We start from the raw sequence: 10,885 nt of genomic DNA on the forward strand, positions 1-10,885 counted from the left end.
TTATAAGTAACTCATACACGTAGTTGTACCTAAATAGACCAGTTGTACCTACAAAACCAATTGAACATAAATATAATCTAAATATATTTTTGGTTTACAATAACATGAAGTCATATGTTCTTAATCCACAACACAACAAAATACAGATAATTTTTAAATTAATATTCCGCCGCCAAAGGTCTATTTTTATTTTTTTTTCACGTCAGTCATATTTAAATTCATTTTAATATCAATTTTAATTATTATTTTTTTTTAAAAAAAGCTCAAAAGGACCTTGTAGTTGTACCTAAATATACCAATTGTACCTTTACGTAGTTGTACCTAAATATACCAGTTGTACCTTTACGTAGTTGTACCTAAACATATCAGTTGTACCTAAATAAACGATTGCATACAATATGATAAGTATCCATCTGCTTTGTGAGAAATAGATTACATCCGTAGTTGTGTGAAAATAAACAACAAATGAAAAGCTTAATCGAAAACAAAAGAGATGGCAACATATCAGTTTCCCATTCCACAACACAAACCTTGGCACAGTAGGATCTCCCAACACCAAATCATCATTCAAACCACTATTATACTCTTTAGAAAGCTTTTTAGTTCTTCATTTTATTGAACCAAATGATGTAGAAAATCCATATCTGAATTTAGAAACAAAAATCAACAAGTAAAGATACAAACAAGTACACATTCATCAAAAAACATGGAAAGTATATCAGTTAAAACATACCGCTATATAAACACTTAGTTAAACAATTCATTTATCAAATTGAGATAATAATTCTAAGGTTTATGCCAAACTAAAGCTACGAATCTGACTAAAAAATATAGCTATCCATATAAAAAAAAACCTTATTTAAAAGGATCAAACCAAGCCTAACTAATCTCTAAACAAGCTATCCACACAAAAAAAAAACTGACAAAGCAGAACCTACACACATACCTTTGTAATGCTCCTTTACCATGGCTTCCAACAACAAGCTTCTCAGCAACTTCACATATGGCTTCTTTAGGATTTTTAAATTCCAACACCTTTCTTGGAGTAACCTGATACACAAAAACCAAACAATTCGTTCAAACACAAGATTTAACCTATAAACATTCTAAACAATGATGCATTTGGCCATTTTCGATCTCTTCCAATCAGACTAATATCATATAAGTGAAGACAAACACCAATCTCATCACAAATTTTGGTTCCTTCATCAAGCCGATTCAATCCAGCATTCTTATGACTCAATCGCTACAACACAGAAGATAAAATTCAAATTCAATTTCAAAATCAAACCACAAATGAAAATCGCCAAGATCGATCGCTACGCAAAAACAAACAAAACACAGAAATCGAAGATGAAGAAGATACTTACGAGCGACGTCATAAGTATATGGAGCCGCCGAAACCATCAACGAATATACATCTGGAATCAAAGTAATACGCAACTCCTTTACCAAACACGATCAATCCCCAGTCTACTTTCCTCAGCAATGAAAACCGCAGATCCAATCTTCGATCTCAGAGTTCCCCGAATCAGTTCTTGCTTCCGAGATTTCACAACCTCATCCACCAATTTATTCGCTTCAGATTCCGATATCTTCTGAAGCAACACATCAGATGGAAGATCCTTTTTGTGCATGTTAGCCTTTTGGAATTGAAGAATCTCAATCGAGATCTCCGAAACTCTGATTTCGACTCTCAACTCAAGTAGTTCTTGGATTGAAGTTCATGATATGGGGATTTTGGAGCTTAAGAAGAAGAGAAAAGGAAAGAAGAATAAACGATTGAAGAAAATTGACGAAGAAACGAAGAAGAAATAAATAAGAGTATTTTGTGAGTTTGTGTGGATTCAGTTCGGATCATCAAATTTGGAGCGGATAATCGGATACTTCAGGTTGGGTTGGTAGTTTTCGTTGTTGACAATGGGTTTTTGGACATTTACTTAGCTTTTGATTTAAAAAAAAATGGTAAAAGAAAATGAAAATACGAAGGTGGCATTCCAGCACATTTTTTTCTGAAAAGTGGCTTTCTAGCCATTGATTCCAGGTTTCTCTTGTTTAGAGAGGAAAACTGGAAAAAGTTTTGGGAGTATTTGGAAAGAAAAGTGACAATAAAGATTTGAGGACGAATGATTACGAATTTTAGGAAATGACGTTATTACCCTTTTTGTGTTTTTGATGTGTTCTTAGTTTTAACCACACAAAATTTCTGATTGGTGGTTTGGATTTTGTCCAATTTCACTCGTTTTTGGTCTTTTTGATATAATATAGCATTGGCCTGGTCTGGCCCTATAGAGTTTTTTTTTTTTTTTCCCGTCAAACACCATTTTATTAAGCTACGGATAAAGGATTCTCCGCTAAGGAGAGCCATACAAAAACCGATAAACTTACATGGGAATAAAAGTACTCATGGGCTACTCTTTCTTGAACATCACGCAACACCCGGATAGATAGAGAACAAAATAAGAAAACAATTAAAAAAGGATAAAAGGATCTAAAAATCCAAGGGATAACGTGTTCCAACGCAGAGGTAAGCCACTCGGTATGACAAAACGCTTGACGATGCCATGAAGCCAGCCACCTTGAGATACATTGCATCACGAAACAAACAAGGTTTCGTATGCTTTTGAAGTTCCAAACTTGTGCCTGAAGTGCCGAGACACTCAATCCCTGAAAAGGGTGGTCACAAGTAGGACGAGAGAAAACTCTCGCGAACCATACGCCGTTGCCGACACGTATGAGAAGGATCCTAACACACGTAACAAGTAGAAAAAGGGGACCCAAAGCCTTTTTCCAATCAATAACCATGAGAATGCCAAAGCGTGGGCCACATGAAATGCTCGCCATTCTTTCTCTCATATGGTTCAAGAGAAGAGAGGATATTAGAGAGCTACTTTCGCACCGGCTTTCTTGAAACTTGGCCCTATAGAGTTAAAACCGGGAAAAGGGCCTTTTTCAACATGAACAATTTCTAAAATACGTTTTTTAACCCGAACAAACGATCAGTGCTGATTTATATTCCAACACTTAAAAATTTCAAATTATCTACCTCAACTTTTATTTTAGTGCATAATTACGAGTCATAGTAAACGAAAATTAGTCAACTGTGACGGTTTCTGAATCATATGACACATATTGGTCGAGGTGGCATGTTTTTTAAAACAAAATGACGTAGTTTTAAGTTTAAGGATTCAATTTTTTTTAAAAAATGCAAAACCAGAGACTCAAGCACGCGATCTCATCTTAGTCTCATTGAATCAGAGGTTGCGTGTTCGAGTCTCCGGTTTTGTATTTTTTTAAAAAAATTTGAATTCTAAAACGCAAAAGAACATTGTTTTGTTGAAAAACATGTCACCTCGACCAATTTGTGGACCTTTTGACGTTCCATCTTTTGGAGGTGAAAAGTATTTCATTACCTTTATCGATGATTATTCACGTTATTGTTATCTCTATCTATTGCATGAAAAGTCTCAGTCTGTGGATGTCGTAAAGACATTCATTACTGAAGTTGAAAGGCAATTAGATAGAAAGGTGATAAGGTCAGATAGAGGTGGTGAATTTTATGGCAGATATGATGAAACGGGAAAACATCATGGACCATTTGCCATACTCCTCCAGAAATTAGGAATCGTTGCGCAGTATACTACGCCTGGTTCTCCAATGCAGAATGGTGTAGCTAGCTGAAAGGCGTAATCGTACTTATATGGGAATGGTTAGATCCATGATGAGTCATGCTAACCTACCTATATCCTTGTGGATGGACGCATTACGTACAGCGGTCTATATCTTGAACAGGGTTCCAAGAAAAGCAGTTCCAAAGACCCCTTTTGAACTGTGGAAAGGCTGGAAACCAAATCTGTTACATCTCCAAGTTTGGGGATGTCCAGCTGAAGCAAGAATATATAATCCACATGAAAAGAAATTAGATTTCAGAATGGTCAGTGGTTTCTTTATTGGTTACCCTGAGAAATCTAAAGGATATAGGTTTTATTGTCCATCCCATAGTACGCGAATAGTTGAAACCAGTAATGCCAGATTTTTTGAAAGTGGCAAGATTAGTAGGAGTGATAAAGTTCGTGATGTAACCATTCAAGAAATTAGGGTAAAAATTCCCTTACCCTTATTTCCGAATGCTGGGGATTCTCTCATTGGTGAACCGTTGAACAATGAGGAAAATCCATTAAATGATCACGCAGTCCATGATGAAAATCTTGCCAATAACGATCATGAAGCTCAAGAGGAACCAACATTAAGAAGATCAACTCGTACGAGGAGATCTGCTATTTCCGATGACTTTGAGCTTTATCAAGTAGAATCTGGAGAAGTGAATATTAAAGATCCGGTTTCCTATTCACAGGCCATGAAAGATGTTAATTCTGATAAATGGATCGATGCTAGTAAAGAAGAAATAGACTCAATGGTTAAGAATGAAGTCTGGGACATTGTTCCTTTGCCTGAAGGACACAAAGCAGTCGGGTGTAAGTGGATCTTTAAGACCAAACTCGACTGTGATGGCAATGTGGAACGATATAAAGCCAGACTTGTAGCCAAGGGATTTAATCAGAAAGAAGGCATCGATTATAGTGAGACCTTTTCACCTGTGTCTAGAAAAGACTCATTCAGAATTATCATGGCATTAGTAGCTCATTACGATCTCGAGTTACATCAAATGGATGTAAAAACCGCCTTTCTTAACGGAGACTTGAAAGAAGAAATCTATATGCGTCAACCTGAAGGCTTCATAATCGAAAGTCAGAAAAATATGGTCTGCAAATTAAAGAAATCAATATATGGACTGAAACAAGCATCGAGGCAATGGTATTTAAAGTTTGATGAAATCATTACGAAATTCGGTTTCAAAGAAAATATAGTAGATCCATGTATATACCTCAAGATCAGTGGGAGTAAGTTCATATTTTTGGTTCTGTATGTTGATGACATATTATTGGCCAGTAGTGATCTTGGTCTATTACATGAGACCAAGAGTTATCTCTCAAAGAACTTTGAAATGAAAGATATGGGAGAGGCATCCTATGTGATAGGAATTGAAATATTCTGTGATAGATCACTTGGAATTTTAGGATTGTCTCAGAAAGCATATATTGATAAAGTTCTTGAGAGATATGGTATGATGACGTGTTCTTCTAGCATTGTTCCTATGCATAAAGGTGACACGCTTAACCTTAAGTAATGTCCGCATAATGAAATGGAACGTAACGAAATGCAGAAGTATCCTTATGCATCTCTTGTGGGAAGTTTGATGTATGCGCAGGTCTGTACTAGACCTGATATAAGCCATGCAGTGGGCATGCTCGGGAGGTTTCAGAGTAACCCAGGAATCGCGCATTGACAAGCTGCAAAGAAAGTTTAGAGATGCCTAAAGGGAACAAGAAATTTCATGCTGACATATAGAAAATCAACTCATCCACAGATGGTTGGATTTTCAGACTCAGATTTTGGTGGATGCCGTGACTCTAGGCATTGTACTCTTGGCTATGCGTATCTCCTTGGTGGAGGTGCCATATCATGGAAAAGCCAAAAGTCAGAGTTAATTTTCACGTCCACCATGGAAGCTGAGTATGTCGCATGTTATGAAGCTTCTATTCAAGGAACCTGGTTGCGAAATTTCGTGTCTGAGTTTGGGGCTTTGAGCTTTATTGACAAGCCTCTAACTCTTTATTGTGACAATCAAGCCGCAATCTTCTTCTCAAAGCATGATAGGATATCCAAAGGCTCCAAACATATGGACCTTAAATATCTATCACTTAAGCAAGATGTTAAAAGAGAAAAGTTTGTCATTAAGCATATAGGCACTGAACTTATGGTCGCAGACATATTTACGAAAGCATTACCGCCTAAGACCTTTATGAAACATACGGAAAGTATGGATCTTGAGGATAGCGTTAGTTAAATTGTTTGATTATGTATTGCCTATATTTGAAAATTATTTGAGCTCATTATGACTTTTACATCTTTTATATATATTCTGTTTTCCAATGTGTACACATTATTGTTTTGGAAATTATGATAACAGAATGAGTCAGTACTTAAAGACATAAAAGGGACCATTACGATAACTTTATGGTCTAGCTATTAAAGTAGTCAATGCAGTGGTACATGGAAAGAATCATGTTGCAAAATAATATGTGCCCGCCATGACTCTCATTGATTATCGGATTGGCTAAGACAATTATGATGACCAAATAAAAGAAAAGGAATAACATATTACGCCGGCCTTATGTTTTCTGACTAGAAAAACTATAATGGACTGTACTAACGACCAAGTGGGAGAAGGTAAGAAATATTTCAGATTGTAAGAAATGTTTCATTTCTCTATTATGTGGTCGTATAGTCGTCGTCGGTTTTCTATCAGAATTGTTATTCCGTAATGTATAATTGGTAACCTAAACGAGTTTTCCGCTCATGGACAAGTGGCGAATATGCAAGAGCATACGCATTAAAGGCGATTGACAAATGTCACGGAATGGCGACATGCGTCGCATAACGGCGACATGCGTCGCATAACGGCGACAAGTCTCGCGGAACGGTGGCAAGTCTCGCATAAAGGCGACAAATGTCAAGGAGTCGCGACAAGTGTCACGATTACGATGTGCATGCGCGACAAGTGTCGCGATCATGATGCGCATGCGTGACAAGTGTCGCAATTACGACATGTGTCGAATTCCTACGCTTCCACTTGTCACACATGCCTCCGGCTCTACTTTGATGGACGGTCGAGATCAATCCGGAGAAAACCCTAAAAGCGGATCTTGGTCCTCTCTCCACCTATAAATACAAACCTTTAGTCCATCATAAAGGAAGTTCCAAAATTTGCAACACTTAGAGAAAACGTTTGTAGGCCAGGGGAGAGAAACCGAGACTCCGACCTTAAGTTTAAAGCTTTAGTCTTCTATTCAGGAAACCGTTCAGGAAGATTTTTTCCGCTGCAATGAAAGGAAGTATTCCACTAACCCTCTTTATGTTTCTATTAAGTGATTAATTCAGATGTTTAAAGATCTTGGGGTTAATGTAAGTTTACACTTACAGGTGGTATCAGAGACACAGATCTAAACATCTGTTTAATCCATCTACATATACATTTTTACAGGGGATTTTTGCAAAAAGTCTTTTGGATCCGGGTTTTACCCGGGTTTAACTCTATTCGGATCTAGAATAAGAAATTTAAGGAAATTTGTAATAAAAACGACATTAATTCTTAATTAACACCTAAATTAGAAATATATATAATATATCTAAACTAACCATATTTGTTATTTACCTTATCTACTTCTAACCATAATTATTTAACTATTTATTTCTATATAGAAAGAATATGTGATTAAAATAAATATTTTGTAAAAGATTGATTTGGGGAAAAATTGTTATTACGAAAATAATTTGTTTTGTTATAAAAATTAATATTTGTTATTTGTAATTAAATTACATAAATAGTAATAATAATTTGTCTACACCATCAAATGAAAATAGTTAGTTATTTATTTTTTTATTTAATAGTACGTCATTTTTAAAAAATAAATTCAACAATATAATGTCAATGAGTTTAATTCTAAAGATTTGAAAATATTAAAAAGATACTAACCAAACATTATCTATCCTAATTTGTTTCTAACAATTTCGACACAAATCTTTCGAAAATTTAATGTGATCACAGTTTGTTACTAAAATCTCGATTATATGCCTAAAATCTCGAGAAGATCTTCCTTTAGATCCGCAAATTATAATTTTTGAATTAAATAAACTAACAATACGAATATTCCTAATATATTCGAGTACTAATAATCCTTATTATAGTATATTCCTTATCTAAATACTAAATCTTTTATTTTTAATTCTAATCAAAATTTATGAAATCGGAAATCCAGCACAACAATCATGATTTCTTAAACATCCTTAAATTTCGAAATAATCAACAATTCGAATATGCTGAAAAATCATAACGAAATATCTTTATTTACTTAAATGCTTGAGTAATCGTTATAGCAAAAAAATCAATTCCAGCGCTATTGGTTCTTTAAACTTTTTGATTTACATAGATATTTTGTATTCCATAATTAACTCATTAAATTCTTTGATTTAAATAACTACAATGTGAAAATTAGTATATGTAATAAATATAACATATAATATTTACGAGATTTTCATATACTTGATCCCCAACCCAAATTGGCGAATATATTATTTCTCATAAAATATCTTTAAAAATTTTTTTTTGTTTCGTTTAGATATTATTCAACAAACTTCCTAAAACAAATGGAAATATCTTTAATTAGCTTTCCTCATTCATAAATCCCACCATGCATATAGACGTTATTCAGTTGATAATACAAAATCGAATATATTAGGAATCAAATATTTAATTTTCCAATATTTGCAAAATTGTTTTAATTTTTAGATCAAACCTAAACTTCTCGAGTACTTTTCATTCATCTATATAAAAAAAGATCTTTTCAACCATTGATCCACAATACTAAACGTTTTCGTAATAGAGATTTATATGGCTTCTTTTAAACAATGTTCTTAGTACATTTTATATTTCACGTTTGTTTTCTTTTAAAAAATTAATTGTCACCTACTTTTCTTATGTTGCAGCTTTCGATTTTAAGATCTTTGGAAATTATGGACATCATCAACTCCGTCTCCAAAGAAACTATCAAATAAGGTATGCATTAAAAGGTTAGTTAGTCATTCTTCTTATCTTCAGATACGAATTTTTTTTAATGTCCAGTATTTTTTTACATTTTCATAATTTCATGTTTCCTCATAATGTTTGTAAATGATTTTCTTTTATAGGCTAACATAACAAGTCCATTCTATTAAAATCTTTTTCTTTAACGTATAAAGGAAATGAATTTGTTAATAAAATAAAGTTCTTATTCTTAATTTTCATTATTCTAATGTTATGAATTTTAATTGTTTTTAATGAATATACTTTTACTAAAACCTGTGGATCCGAGTTTTTGGTTGGAAAGTGTAATTTTTCTAATCTTTTAAAAACTTTTTACAACAATTACATGTTTTATATGGTTAACAACCCCACCCAAAAAAATTTATTTTCTTATCCAATGTATTTCATGTTTAATGTTTTCTAATATTTTTTATTGAAACTTTTAAATAGTTTCAAATTATTATAAACATTTAAACTTTATTAAAAGTAAAATATTATAATTATTTAAACATTTAAAAAAGTTTATTTTTATAAAAAGTTTTAAATATTTATAATATTAGGAATTTTATAAAGTTTCAAATATTAAATAGTTGAATTTTATAATAATTTATAAGAAATTTAAACATTATAAATATTTACAAAAGATATTAATCGGGACGATATATTACGGGTGAAATCCTAGATATAACAATCAAAATACTATTATGAATTTTGGGTCGATATTAAATGAAGTTTCGAATATTAGAAATATTTGAATTTTATTGGAAAATGACAAAATGATGTAGATTTCACGGGACAGAGTTATATGGTCGGACGGATTTGGGGTCGATATTAATACAGTATGATATACTACAGGTGAAATCCTATAATTAACAATCAAAATATAACTATACAATCTTAAACACTAAACAAAACTAAACAAATAATATTAACAAAACAAATAAAACTTCAAATTTTAAATCTTTAGTTATAAAATATCGTGTGTACCATACATTTAAATCAAACAAAACAATAGCATATATCTATAGATCATCTTAAAAAAAAATTAATTTTATTATTATTTAATAAAATTATAGACCCGCGGTGTACCGCGGGTTAATATCTAGTTAAGTTTAATAGATCTATAGTTTTAAATATCATAAAGTAAGAGATCTGGAAGTAAAGAGCTTTTTCCATATCTGAATTATGATTATTTTATAGTTTATTTTGCAATTAGTATTATATGCATTTTTTAGAGTTTCTTCGAATTATGGTTTATCGAAGATTCCATTTTATGCATAATTGTTTTGTTCATTATTAGAACAAAAATCATTGTTTTATTTAGAAATGCATATTAAGGGTTTAGATATCACCACGGTGACTTTACCCTATTATAAATTTGCATATTCGATCTATTTATGTTATAATTAGTTACCCACAGGTAGACTACAAACATGAAATATGATTGAAAATTAATGGAGTGTATGTATCTGTGAAGCCTAAGGATATCCACAGATAATTTAGTCTAAGTAATTCAGTACATCACTCATTAGCGTATTTAGAATATTATGACTTTAATGAATTTATGGTGACTACCCACAGGAGCGCCATAATTTCTTATTGTATTATTCAATTAATGTAATGTGTTGCTTATGTTTTAGAACTTCTTTAAAACTTGTTGTATCTCTAAATTGCAGCATTAATTCATGATGGCTTGTCATCCATGGTCTCAAATGTTCCGATCCTCAGTGGTACCAACTTCTCAGAATGGAAAGAGAAAGTTGAGTTCACATTAGGAGTACTGGACTTGGATTTGGCACTTCGTGAAGAGGAACCAAATCCAATAATGGAGGACAGTACTGAGGAAGAATGTATTTTCCATAAAGATTGGGAAAAATCGAACAGATTGAACATTATGTTTTTAAGGATGACAATTGCTAATAACATCAAATCTTCCCTCACGGTTGCTGAGAAAGCTAAAGCTTATCTCGCGGCCATTGAAGAGAGGTTTAAGACTGCAGACAAATTAGTATAGAAAAGATCAAAAGACTAAATTAGAGACACAAACATCCAAAGCTAATTATTAAATTTTACGGCTAAAAAGGCGGTGGGAATAATTCGCCAAAAAGTGCTCTCAGACAACGATTCGATGATCTAGATTCTACACACATCCATGACATTTATTTAAAGAGGCGAGAAATGAGAGATTTGATATTAATGTCA

The 10,885-nt window shown here is 32.8% G+C and overlaps 1 long non-coding RNA gene across 1 annotated transcript; it reads right to left on the reverse strand.

Annotated features, from left to right (window-relative positions):
- Positions 1–387: 387 nt before the first annotated feature.
- Positions 388–1,989, reverse strand: LOC9299006. Its single transcript, XR_002330441.1, has 3 exons — positions 1,371–1,989; positions 947–1,246; positions 388–644 (listed from the first exon to the last, which is right to left on the reverse strand). It is a non-coding gene; the product is annotated as an uncharacterized LOC9299006 (long non-coding RNA).
- Positions 1,990–10,885: the final 8,896 nt, after the last annotated feature.

Source organism: Arabidopsis lyrata, assembly GCF_000004255.2.
Source record: "Arabidopsis lyrata subsp. lyrata unplaced genomic scaffold ARALYscaffold_85, whole genome shotgun sequence".
NCBI classification, from domain to species: Eukaryota; Viridiplantae; Streptophyta; class Magnoliopsida; order Brassicales; family Brassicaceae; genus Arabidopsis; species Arabidopsis lyrata.